The following is a 12,016-nucleotide window of genomic DNA, read 5'->3' on the forward strand; positions in this document are numbered from 1 at the left end:
ATAAGGGGCTGTGCAGGCATTGACTGCAGAATCGTATAAAGGATGGTTGTCAAACTCACCACTTAACGTATTGTGATTTTTTTTGCATTGCTGGAGTGGGTTGGGCATGGGCTCCATCTAGTCCAACCCCCTGCTCAGGCAGGAAACCCTATACCATTTCAGACAAATGGCTGTCCAATTTCTTCTTAAAAACTCCCAGTGTTGGAGCATTCACCGCTTCTGGAGGCAAGTTGTTCCACTGGTTAATTGTTCTGTCAGGAAGTTTCTCCTTAGTTCTAGGTTGCTTCTCTCCTTGACTAGATTCCATCCGTTGCTTCTTGGGTGCTTTGGAGAATAGCTTCACTCCCTCTTCTTTTTGGCAACCCCTGAGATGTTGGAACACTACTATCCTGTCACCCTTATTTCTTCTCTTCATTAAAATAGACATGCTCAATTCCAGCAACCAATCCTTATATGTTTTAGTCTCAGTTCCCTAATCATAGTTGTTGCTCTTGTCTGTACTCTTTCTAGAGTCACAACATCTTTTTTATATTGTGATGACCAAAACTGGATGCAGTATTCCAGGTGTGGCCTTACCAAAGCATTGTAAAGTGGTATTAGTACTTCACTTGATCTTGATTCTATTCCTCTGTTAATGCAGCCTAGCACTGTGTTGGCTTTTTTGGCAGCTGCAGCACACTGCTGGCTCATATTGAAGTGATTGTCCGCTAGGACTCCGAGATCCCTCTCACAGTTATTACTATTGAGCAAGGTACCACCTATACTATACCTATGCATTTGGTTTTTCTTGCCTAAATGTAGAACCTTACTTTTTTCACCATTGAATTTCCTTTGTTAGATAGCGCCCAGTGTTCAAGTCTGTCCAGATTCTGCTGTATCTTAAGCCTGTCTTCTGGAGTATTGGCTATTCCTGCCAGCTTGCTGTTGTTTGCAGATTTCTATTCTATTCTATTCTATTCTATTCTATTCTATTCTATTCTATTCTATTCTATTCTATTCTATTCTATTCTATTCTATTCTATTCTATTCTATTCTATTCCCTATTTTCTATATTCTATTCTATTCTATTCTGTATTCTGTATTCTGTATTCTGTATTCTGTATTCTGTTCTATGCTATTCCTACTTCTATTCTATTCTATTCTATTCTATTCTATTCTATTCTATTCTATTCTATTCTATTCTATTCTATTCTATTCTATTCTATTCTATTCTATTCCATTCCATTCCATTCCATTCCATTCCATTCCATTCCATTCCATTCCATATTCTAGTCTAGTCTAGTCTTGTCAATTCTATTCTATTCTATTCTATTCTATTCTATTCTATTCTATTCTATTCTATTCTATTCTATTCTATTCTATTCTATTCTATTCTTCTATTCTATTCTTCTATTCTATTCTATTCCATTCCATTCCATTCCATTCCATTCCATTCCATTCCATTCCATTCCATTCCGGTTTTACACTTATGCAAACACCCCCCACAATGCACAGATGTAGAATAGTTGGTATCAAGCTCAATTCCTCAACTGTGAAAGGGATCTTGATGTTCTAATGGACAATCACTTGCATATAAACCAGCCAGTTTTGCTTTAACATCCACATGGTTTGGTTAATAACGATGGTGGCAAAGAAATTCGTAAAATGGGGCAAAACTCACTTAATCACTGCCGTGCTTAGCAATGGAAATTTTGAGCTAGGTTGTGTTCGTATACATCCATAGCGAAAAGTCAAAATCACGAGGCAATTATTTAACCCCTTTGCAGAATTTTTATTAAAGATAGAGAAGTAAGACACTTTAGTCTGGGAAAGATTGATAGACAGTGAGCAGGCATGTGATTTATTGCAAAAAATGGATGCTACTCAAAACCAAATTTTTTTTTTTTAAAAAAAATACACCATAAGGTGAAAAGAAGAGTTGTTATGTCCGGAGAAATATTTTAAAAAATGAATGAAAACAGAATTAGAAGCCGTTGGTTTAGTATTATTTCACATTGATTTTATTTATTTAATATTATTATATAGGGTTATCTCTGTCTTTTGAAGATTACTGAAAATTATTTTATAAGAGATAGTTACTGTAAGATAGTTATAGCAATCATATGCACTTTATTATAAAGGACAGCCCTTTTATTTCCACAAGTTGTCTTTTAGATTTAATTAATTATCTTGTTTTTACTCTTCAGTTTACTTTTGCAAAGTGAGCATCTTTCAGATTTGCCCCTTTTCCACGTATGTCCAAGAAAATAATACCTTATGCAGAAGAGAAGTACTAAGGTTTTTTAAAAAAGTAATGAATAACTTTTAAAATATTTATTATTAGGATTTTTTTATTCTGCCTTTTAAAACAAATACAGATAGTCCTTGACTTAAGACTACAATTGAGCCCAAAATTTCTGTTGCTAAGTGAGACAGTTAAGTGAATTTTGCCCCATTTCACAATCTTTCTAGCCACAGTTATTAAGTCGCTGTAGATGTTAGTAGCACAGTTGTTAAGTTAGTAACACAGTCGTTAAGCGAATTGGCTTCCCCATTGAATTTGCTGATTGGAAGGTTGCAAAAGGGGATCACCTGATCCCTGGACACTGCAACCATCATAAGTATGAGTCAGTTGCCAAGTGTCTGAATTTTTGATCACAGACCACGGGGGATGCTGCAATGGTTGTAAGTGTGAAAAATGGTCATAAGTCACTGTTTTCAGTGCTGTTGTAACTTTGGTCACTAAACAAACTGTTGTAAGTTGAGGACTACCTGTAAGGCAGAGAATAGATCTAATATAGGTAGTCCTCAACTTATAACAGTTTGTTTAGTGACTGTTCAAAGTACTGTGGCACTGAAAATAATGACTTAGGGTCATTTTTCATTTATGGACTTGGTAGCATCCCCATGGTCATGTGATCAAAATTAAGATGCTTGGCAACTGGCTCATATTTATGACGGTTGTAGTGTCCCAAGGTCATGTGATCCCCTTTGGTGATCTTCTGACAAGGAAAGACTTCTACATTTATTTTATTTTATTTTATTTTATTTTAATTCCATTTATATCCCGCCCTTCTCCGAAGACTCAGGGCGGCTTACAAGCTTAGCAGTAGCCTTCATTCTATGTATATGCCTGCTTGTTAGGGCTTTCACACACACCCCCAAGCGGCATTATTACAAAGTCAGCTTATTGCCCCCCAACAAGAAGAACCAAATGCATAGGTACAGTATAAGTCAGGGGGGTCTGCCGGCCCGTGGGCCAGACACGTCATCCAGAAGCCACGCCCACCCCATTGCCGGCAATGGCAAAACCATCCCGATACGTTGCACGACCTCACGTGACGTCGCGATTTTGACATGTCTGGTATAGGTGGTAGCTTGCTCAATACTAGCAGCTGTGAGAAGGGTCTCAGAGTCCTAGTGGACAATCACTTAAATATGAGCCAGCCGTGTGCTGCAGCCGCCAAAAAAGCCAACACAGTGCTAGGCTGCATTAACAGAGGGATAGAATCAAGATCACGTGAAGTACTAATACCACTTTACAATGCCTTGATAAGGCCACACCTGGAATGCTGCACCACGATGTAAAAAAGATGTTGAGACTCTAGAAAGAGTACCGAGAAGAGCAACAAAGATGATTGGGGGACTGGAGGCTAAAACATATAAGGAACGGCTGCTGGAATTGGGTATGTCTAGTTTAACGGAGGGAAGGGCTAGGGGTGACATGATAGCAGTGTTCCAATATCTTAAGAAGTTGCCACAAAGAAGAGGAGGGTCAAGCTATTCTCCAAAGCCCCTGAAGACAGGAGAAGAAGCAACGGATGGAAACTAATCAAAGAGAAAAGCAACCTAGAACTAAGGAGAAACTTCTTGACAGTGGGAACAATTCATCAGTGGAATAACTTGCCTCCAGAAGCGGTGAATGTTCCAACACTGGAAGTTTTTAAGAAGAGACTGGACAGCCATTTGTCTGAAATGGTATAGGGTTTCCTGCCTGAGCAGGGGGTTGGAGTAGAACAGGCATGTCAAACTCGTGACGTCATGTGACGTCTCGTGACTTTTTCCCCATTGCCGGCAATGGGGTGGGCACAGTTTAAGGGTGATGCATCCAGCCTGCGGGGCGGCAGTTTGACATGCCTGGACTAGAAGACCTCCAAGGTCCCTTCCAACCTTTTATTTTTGTTGTTATGTGAAGCCAGATTCACTTTACAACCATGTTACTAACTTAACAACTGCAGTGATAAGTTCAGGACTACCAGCACTCCCATCTCTTAATTCTTCTCCCCCCTCCCCCCAACAACAAACTTGCTAGGGATTGAGCTGAGAGAGAAGTGAGGGTCCTAGCAGGAATTTTATTTTATTCCATTTTATCTCCATCATACAAGGTAGCTCTCGAGTTATGACCCCAATTGAGCCCAAAAATTTATGCTGCCAAGTGAAAAAAAAATTGTTTTGCGACTTCGTCCCAGTTTACTTTTCTTGCCACCCTTGTTAAGCGAATCATTGCATTGGTTAATAATAATAATAATAAGTTGGAAGGGACCTTGGAGGTCATCTAGTCCAACCCCCTGCTAAGGCAGGAAACCCTATATCATTTCAGACAAATGGCTGTCCAGTCTCTTCTTAAAAACCTCCAGTGTTGGAGCATCCACCACTTCTGGAGGCAGGTTGTTCCACTGATGAATTGTTCTCACTATTAGGAAATTTCCCCTTAGTTCTAGGCTGCTTCTCTCCTTGATCAGTTTCCATCCGTGGCTTCTTGTCCTGTCTTCGGGCACTTTGGAGAATGGCTTGACCCCCTCTTCTTTGTGGCAGCCCCTGAGATATTGGAAGCCTGCTATCACATCACCCTTTGTCCTTCTCTTCATTAAACGAGACATACCCAATTCCTGCAACTGTTCCCTATATGTTTTAGCCTCCAGTCCCCCAATCATCTTTGTTGCTCTTCTCTGTACCATTTCTAGAGTCTCGACATCTTTTTTACATCGTGGTGACCAAAATTGGATGCAGGTTCAATTAGTAACATCTGAATTTTTGATCAGGAGACCCTGGGGATGCTGCATTGGTTGCAAGTGCGAAAAGCACCCGTAAAATCTCCTTTTTTTTTCAGTGCCATTCTAACTTTGAACAGTCACTAAATGAACTGTTGTTAAGTCGAGGCCTATCTGTATTCAAATTTAGGGTTTTTTCCCTGCCAGGTTCAGGTATCCTCTTCATACTGGTAAATCTGAAATGGTATAGGGTTTCCTGCCTTAGCAGGGGGTTGGACTAGATGACCTCCAAGGTCCCTTCCAACAACAACTACTACTTCTTCTTCTTCTTCTTCTTCTTCTTCTTCTTCTTCTTCTTCTTCTTATTATTATTATTATTATTATTATTATTATTATTATTATTATTATTATTATTATTATTATTATTATTATTATTACCTTTATTGGGATGAAATGGTGTAGGGTTTCCTGTTTGGGTGGAGGGGGGTTGGACTAGATGACCTCCAAGGTCCCTTCCAACAACTTCATCATCTTCTTCTATTATTATTATTATTATTATTATTATTATTATTATTATTATTATTATTATTATTATTATTATTATTATTATTAATTATTATTATTTTATCTTTATTGGGATGACCTCCAAGGTACCTTCCAACAACTTCAACAACTACTTCTTCTTCTTCTTCTTCTTCTTCTTCTTCTTCTTCTTCTTCTTCTTCTTCTTCTTCTTCTTCTTCTTCTTCTTCTTCTTCTTCTTCTTCTTCTTCTTCTTCTTCTTCTTCTTCTTCTTCTTCTTCTTTCTTCTTCTTCTTCTTCTTCTTCTTCTTCTTCTTCTTATTATTATTATTATCTTTATTGGGATGAAATGGTGTAGGGTCTCCTGTTTGGGTGGAGGGGGGGGTTGGACTAGATAACCTACCAGGTCCCTTCCAACTTATTTCAGGGGTGAATAGTTAGTTTGTGCGTGGGTGTGTGCGTGCGTGGGGGGGGGGGGGGAGCCAGAGAAGCAGAATCGGGCAAGAGGCAGTGACGCATGCTCAGTTCTCTTCTGAAGCTCTCAGGCTGCCAGTACTCCTCCGCTGCCTGCAGAGGGAGCCCCCCCTAGCGGCGGCTGTCTGCCATGGTAAGCTCACCTCGCAACCCCCGAGCTCCAAATATTCTCATTTACTGATAACGGAGACGCGTTTTTCAGCGGGAGAAAAATAAATAAATAAATGCGAGGCGCGTTTTGCCTCCTTTGCATAACAATCTAAGGCAGAGGTCTTCAAACTCGGCCCTTTTATGACTCATGGACTTCAACTCCCAGAATTCCTGGCTGAGGAATTCTGGGAGTTGAAGTCCATGAGTCATAAAAGGGCCGAGTTTGAAGACCCCTGATCTAAGGGGAATAAAATCCGAAGGCGAGAGGCGGGGGCAAGCGGGTGATGGGACACACAAGGTGCCGGAGGGCTTCCTCGCCCGCCTTCCGCGCCTTCCTGCTTTTCGCTCGTGAGAAAGAAACGCCCGTTAACTAGCGTGCGTGGTTCCACGCGGCTGCGCAGTTCATGACACCGAATGCTTGCGAGATCGAGGCGAAGGGTTAGACGAGGCAGAGATGCTGACTCCTAGAGCGGAAACGAGAGAGGACGCAGAAAGGCAAAGAAGTGCTGACTCCTAGAGCGGAAACGAGAGAGGACGCAGAAAGGCAAAGAAGTGCTGACTCCTAGAGCGGAAACGAGAGAGCGCGAGGGACGCCTGAAGACGGAGAGGCGTTAGTTAATTCCTAGAGCGGAAACGATGTTCCTTGCAAAACATCCGCTCACGTGGAAGCCTCTTTTCTTCTCCCCCCCCCCCCGCCCTCCGCAGGAGCTTCTGTGGGCAACGTCTCGCGCATGCTCCGTTTGTCCTCGGAAGGTGCCGAGCTGGGCGGCTTGTCCCGGGGAATTCTACCGTAACTCGGAGGCCCCGGGAGGTCGTGCAATGCAAAACGGGGCTGGTAATTCACCTCTGCAGGGAGGCGGGGCCAAGAGGACTCAGCCCCTCCCCTTCCCCCCCCCGCACCGGACTCACCGGCTGGGGAACCCATTGAACCCCGCCGTTGGCTTTCTATAGGCTACATGCCGAGTGGGGGGGGGGCGTACCTTCCAGATTGCATGGAGGGGGAAGAGGAAAGGCTTAAAAAGACAATTCCTGGGTTTCCCCCACTTTGGCAGGGCGGGAAGACTCCGGAAGTTGATGTTGTAAAGGCGCTGGGTGCCCCTCCCCGTGGGAAAAGAGCGGTGGATTTTCCCACGCCTGGCACAGCCCCGCTAGAGCAGGTGCGGTGTGTGTGTGTGTGTGTGTGTGTGTGTGTGAGGTCACTGGCTATTAACAGGGAATTATGGCTGCTGTGAGTTCCTTGGACTGCAAGGCGATCAAACCGGTCAGTCCTAGAGGAGATCAACCCTGACTGCTCTTTAGAAGGCCAGATCCTGAAGCTGAAACTCAAATACTTTGGCCACCTAATGAGAAGGAAGGACTCACTGGAGAAGAGCCTAATGCTGGGAAAGATTGAGGGCAATAGAAGAAGGGGACGACAGAGAATGAGGTGGATGGATGGAGTCACTGAAGCAGTAAGTGAGCCTAGTTGGACTCCAGAAGATGGTAGAGGACAGGAAGGCCTGGAGAAACATTGTCCATAGGGTCGTGATGGGTCGGACACGACTTTGCAACTAACAACAACATGGCTGCTGTAGTCCAGTGTTTTTGTTTTTTTTGGCGTCCTGGGTTTGCTCCGCAGCGCTACTACACCAGTCCCAGCAGAGCTCCTGCAAATTGTATAGCTGCTAGGTGCGAAAGACCAGATCCGCACGTGAAGAGTTCAATTAACTCTTCGATTGCTCATGCCTTTTGCACAGAAGTCTTCCCAGGTTGATGATTCGCACCTGAACCAAGACTAGATAAGGTTCAGTAGCATTCAAGAGGGGTTAGACTTTGCTGTTTCCTACCCATTTGTTAAGGACCGAAGGATCCAGACCTCATTCACCACTTGACTCCTCCCCCTGGCTCTGCCAGTCTTTCTCTGGCAATAGAATTATAATTACAAATCACCCAATAGGGTCTCTCTTCCACCTCTGTGGGAGTGCCTATCTTCTACAGTACTTGCAGCCAGTCCCCCTAGTGGCAAGGGAGTGAAAGTTATCACCCCACATCTGGAAAGCCCCCCAACACTTTTATTCAACAAAGGGGAGGTGGGCGGGGTGGAAGACAAGGAAATAAGATGACCTTTATTGCCATTTTTTTTACTGTGGAACACTGGCACACATTAAAAATTTAAATTCTGTTGCTGCTCTGAAAAGTGTACACATACCTAACACACATATAGACATTCTGTCTTGAATAGTGAGTCCTGTCCTGGCTGAAACACTAGCCTAGAAAGCTGAGCTCACGTTTGGGGAAAAGAGATGGAAAAGGGAGCTCTTTGAGGGAAAAATGACCCTAGCAGGCAGAAACAATTATGCATAATTGACTTGTGAGGCTGGTGTGTTGTGCAATTAGTTCACATGGTGTAATAAGATGGAGGGTATGTGTCACTGTAAGCTGGGGGGTGGGGGCACAAAGGGAGGCTCAGCCAATCTCAATGTATACATGGTTGTACTTTGACAATAAAGGTCCATTCATTCATTCAACATGTGTCTCTTTGCATTCGGCTCTTATTTTCCCTAGGGTGGCGCTCTTTGATGTTAAGGAATGCAGACAATCTTGATCTTTAGTGAGGAGGGAAGTCCGAAGATTTTAATTATCTGCTGACACTTTTTGCCTAAAGCCAAGTTCTCAGCCAGGAAATAATTACATTTCAAACCCCCCAGGGTTAGTGTGGGAAGCGAACTGCACCTGACTCCATGCAGCTGCCAAGAGTCTCCCCTGGAGGATTCTGCCAAAGAGCAGAGCTGAAAGTTTTATGATAACTTGCCCTGTCAGAGGACATCCCTAACTAATTCAATTACTTATTGAACTCAAAGATTGTTGGGCATTTCTCTGGAGAGAAAGGGTAATAAATCCCTGTAGGTTGGGGTAGAGCTAGAATTAAATCAACCATCAAGAATTAAAGAGTCATGGCAACTCAGTCCTTGAAATCAGCCAAGGGAATATACCACACCTGGGGTTGAAGAAAAAAACAACTTTGACATTCATTGGCATAGTGTTTAAAGAGAAAACCCCAGTGGCTACTTAATACCTGAGCATGTCACAGAATTGAAATAACTTTCTGCTGAGTTGGAGCCATTTATTTTGAAAGTTAATGCTCAAGGGCATCACCACAACAGAGCTGATGCAATAATGTAGCCAGTCCTGAAGAACAAAATCAACTCTGGTCAAAAACTAGTTATCAAGACTTTGTGTAGTTAAAAAAAATGTCTCTCATACACAAACACACAGAAAACCAAGTGAAAACACTGAATTAAAGGATGCATTTCACCCCATGTAAGGAAGAAAATATATAGTTTTATAGGAGGCCAGAGGTAGAATGCAGACTCTGAAGAAAATCTTGATTAAAGGCCTTGGATAAGCCTTTCTATGTATAATTTTAAAGGCATTAAGGAAACTTGAAGATCTTTCAGTATGGTGGAGTTGCAATACTTATCTTGCCATAACAGAACAGAATAACAGAGTTGAAATGGACCTTGGAGGTCTTCTAATCCAACCCCTTGCTCAAGCAGGAAACCCTACACTGTATCAGACAAATGGTTGTCCAATCTCTTCTTGAAAACCTCCAGTGATGGGGCACCCACAACGTCTGGAGGCAAGCCATTCCAGTGATCAATTGTTCTGTCAAGTATGCTATCTCCGTATCATTTTTTAAAAAGTAATTATGGAACTGTTCTTTATGAATGCAGAAATCTGGATAGTCACAAATCTGTATGGATTTTTATGGATGTCCCAAAGATGCTTTTTCATGAGGCAACTGGACTTTCTTTTTTTTCTTTGAAGACATTTCGCTTCTCATTCAAGAAACTTCTTCAGCTCTGATTGGATGGTAGGGAATGGAAGGATTTATACTCCTTGCAGACAGCTGGTCATTTGCCTTCTTTTAGAGAGTCACTGAGGCCACCTGGAGGTTTATCTGTGTCCTCTAGGTCACCTCAATAGTGCAAATGGGTGTGGAGCTTTCTTGTTGAAAGGACTGTGTTGTAAACTGGAGAAAGATGTTGTATCCCTCCCCCTCTGTTGAGAGAGGGCTGTTCAGTTTTGACATAGATGGCCTGTTTGCCCCCTTTTCAAACCAGTGGTCCTCTCTGTCCAAAATGTGGACTTTGCTATTTTTAAAAGAGTGGCCTCTGTCTTTTAAATGGAGATGGACTGCTGAATCTTATCCTGATGGGTTTGTTCTCCTATGTTGTGCCAGGCGTTTATGAAGTGGTTGTTTTGTTTCCCCAATAGAATATAAACCCTTCCATTCCCCACCATCCAGTCAGAGCTGAAGAAGCTTCTTGGATGAGAAGCGAAATGTCTTCAAAGAAAAACAAGGAGGTCCAGTTGCCCTCTGGAAAAAAAAACACCTTTGGGACAACTATTGACCTGGATGACTCAGAATCTCCATAGACATTTGTATGGGTGGATTAATTAGCAACTTCTCTGTCATTTCCAGACCTTCTAATTTGGAAACTAAAAAGTATTAGCCAATTGGGGGATCCACTAACTTGTTTCAAAGGGTAACATACAAGGTTTGTCCTCACTGGATGTTTGAAACAAGCTATAATTTCTCACCCCAGATAAGATGATTACTATGTCCCAGAAAGCCGACATGATTCTTGGAGTAACCACATAGATCAGGAGTCCCCAACCCCTGGTCCATGGACCAGTACCGGGCCATGACATGCCAGCAACCAGTCTGCACAAAAAAGCAAAGCCCCATCCGCAGGATGCAGGCAGCACACAAAACTACGCCCCCTCCGGTCCCTGGAAAAAACCTCTCTCCATGTAACCGATCCCTGGTGCCCAAAAAGTTGGGAACCTATTCTGGCTCCCAGAATTAAGATGCTTTGTAACTCCAGAATTCTAGATAGTATAAGCTGCTAAAGTATTTTTCCCCCCTGTGGAGAGGGAAGGGAGAAATAGCGGCAACCAACTACCCAGAGGAGTTTAAAAAATTGAAAAAATAACTGGATCCTAATTGTAATTCTATTTCCTAAAATTCATGGACTAAAAGACTCTCTATTCTCTATTTTTTACTTTCTATTTTTACTAAATTAAATTTTCCCTTTTAAAATTGAAGCAAAACTGAATAGATCAAAATAACTCTGGGGCGACATCTTGTGGCTAAACTTGATACTTTGGCCTGCTATACTTTAAAAAGAGACTTGCCTGACAGCCCAGAAAATAGATAAGATATATGTAACCTTGAAACTCAGCTGTGAAAAAGCCCAGCTGTGTTTTCTATTTAGTGGATTTCCTGACTGTAAAGCTCTTAGTCCAATATACCAATATGGAAGAAAAACAGCAACAGATTTTTTTCTATGGAAGAAGAGCAGAAACAAACCATGGTTATGTTGAAAGCAATTCTTCAAAACCTCCTTACAGCTGGTGAAGAAATAAGAAGCTACAGAAAAACAAACAAGAAGGCAGCCCAGATATGCATACTATGACTATAACTAAAGAAACATCTACGCAGAAAACAACAGCAAAAGTAGAACAATTAAAGACAATGACAGAAGATTTAACTGCTCAACAAATACAGACAATCAAAAATCCAGAAAATAAACTGACAATATGGAAAAAGGAAGAGACTTCCTATACAAATCAGAAGGAACCTGGGGATCAAATAAAAAAACAGATGGAAGAAAAGATAAGCAGTTTAAGACAGCTACAGCAAGACGGAAAAACAAAGCAATGACCTGCTGGATCTACTAGTCCTCTCAAAAAAAATGGTGACTGGATGGTTTGCTCAATGTCAAATAATAGACATAACAATAGAAGGAGATTCACTTGATGACTCAAAAGCATGGAAATGGAAGACGATTTGGCAAAGAAAGAAAGTTAGAATAAGATTGAAGAAGAATAGGATCTTGATCTACTTATGAGAA

The sequence above is a fragment of the Vipera berus genome, assembly GCF_964194415.1.
Source record: "Vipera berus genome assembly, chromosome: 2".
Taxonomy (NCBI): Eukaryota; Metazoa; Chordata; class Lepidosauria; order Squamata; family Viperidae; genus Vipera; species Vipera berus.